Genomic DNA, 1,916 nt, shown 5'->3' with positions numbered 1-1,916 from the left:
AGAGAGAGAGAGAGAGAGAGAGAGAGAGAGAGAGAGAGAGAGAGAGAGAGAGAACGGTCACACATCTTATTAGTTGGATGTTTCTCCAAACAACCACTGCATTGTCCATAAATAACCGTATAGTCAATGGTGTTTGCTGGCTTGGAACTGATTGCTACTCTTTTCTAACCGCATATTTGTTTATTTTGCCTCAGTGTTTCTTCGTTGTTAGGGTTTTATTTAGTTGTTATTCTTTGTTTTTATTATTAAATCCAAATCTAAACATCGCAATTTTTATTCTTCTATCACCCATTCTAAGTGTTGCTATTTTAAAGTTTCTTTCATTCGCTCTCTCTCTCTCTCTCTCTCTCTCTCTCTCAATTTAGCTATCTATCTATTTATCTCTATCTCACTCTCTCTTTTTTCTTTCTCACACCTCTATCATAGACATGCATACACACAAGCACACGCAGATACACACATACACGAGTACACAAATATAAATACTTTCATTCCATTCTCTCTTTTTGTACCACTCTCTCTTTCTCTCTCTCTCTCTCTCTCTGATAATTCTTTCCACATTCTCTTCTCGAAAACAAACTTGCTGTAAGGCTCTGATGTGTTCTTTAGTTCTTTAGTGATTTAGCCACGGCTGCCAAGGCCATGTAAAAACAAGAAAACATCCTTGCTGTTGTCGTAATAGTCCTAGGTCAGGCTGATCGAGCTGGCCAAAGAAACTTCTGGTGTAGCCTCGTATTAAATTAACCGATTTAGAATCATAGAGTAACCTTATTTAGATATATCATATACAGTGTATAACGTATAGAATGTCTGACAGAAGGATCATATGATGAGTAGCGTGAAGATGTTGCTACTGCTGCTGTTGGACCCAGATCAGATGGTGCCAAAAATCGTAGAAGAGCTGACATTGGACTAGCCACTACATGTTCAAGATTCTACCCTGGCAGTGTTCTTCGATTCCAAACGGGTGCGTTAACCATTTATTATTTTTATCGTGAATGTCTTCTTTACAAATATGCTTCATTTACGAAAGGTTTCACTATTAATTTTTTTTTAATCGATTAACCTAGGTTAGCCATACAGTTAGTAAACAAAAAAACCATCTAGATAATGTTTTTATCTACTAATTAAAGTGATAATCTCAGTTAACCGGAGTTTCTGCTTACGAATTGCATGGAAGATTTTTGTCAACCGAAGTCTTTTAAACTCATTACACCACATATGTGAGACTCTGTATGCACAACACTGAGAGACTTTGTTTTAGCTCCCTTTGTGCTATTGTTGTTTAACCCCCGCATCACATCACATGTCTTATTGAATGGACCTGTGATCAAAGTCATTACAGCTGTGACCATACTGGATTTTATTCAGACAGATTAACACAACTTTTGGTAGCACTGTATTTTGTGAGCTGAGGAAAGTCTGATTGCAATCGCTTGTAGTACGAGCAATCGTACTATATGTAATAGATAGAATGTAGGTACAGCTCCCCGCTGGTGCTTGATACTGTTGATGATTGTTGCTTGTTATTAGAGTCCAGATCATTCCTGATCAAGAAAATTTATTTAAAAATAATTCCAGAAGCAATCATTCTGCATTTGTTGCTTTTATCTTTCTTTTGCTTTTCATGTATACTCTCTCTTGTAAGACGGTGAATTGCCCGAACTCTTAAAATGTTGTCTAGAATAAACTGCCCTGCGATATTCGCTGTGAGTTCCAATATCACCGAAGTCAGCTTTGCTTTTCTTCCTTTCGAGAGCGATAAAGTACCTGATCTGTATTGGTGTCAATCTTCTTTTTCTTTTTCTTCCCACTCTCTCTCACACACACATACGAGCGCGCGCACACACACACACACACACACACACACACACACACACACACACACACACACACACACACACACACACACACAC

The 1,916-nt window shown here is 38.0% G+C and overlaps 1 protein-coding gene across 2 annotated transcripts in view; it reads left to right on the top strand.

Moving 5' to 3' along the window:
- LOC106876217 (uncharacterized) overlaps positions 1 to 1,916 on the top strand; it is a 50,571-nt gene that overhangs the window by 8,699 nt on the left and 39,956 nt on the right. Inside the window, exon 1 of one of the 2 annotated variants that reach the window (XM_052967774.1) lies at positions 759 to 967. The exons of the other annotated variant lie outside the window; for it this stretch is intronic. The gene's annotated coding sequence lies outside the window, so the exon portion shown is untranslated. Of the gene's footprint in view, positions 1 to 758; positions 968 to 1,916 lie in introns of those variants that run through there. 2 annotated transcript variants of the gene reach the window in all.

The sequence above is a fragment of the Octopus bimaculoides genome, chromosome 5 (assembly GCF_001194135.2).
Source record: "Octopus bimaculoides isolate UCB-OBI-ISO-001 chromosome 5, ASM119413v2, whole genome shotgun sequence".
NCBI classification, from domain to species: domain Eukaryota; kingdom Metazoa; phylum Mollusca; class Cephalopoda; order Octopoda; family Octopodidae; genus Octopus; species Octopus bimaculoides.
Note: the sequence above shows the minus strand (reverse complement) of the source record. Positions and strands in the feature narration are given on the sequence as shown.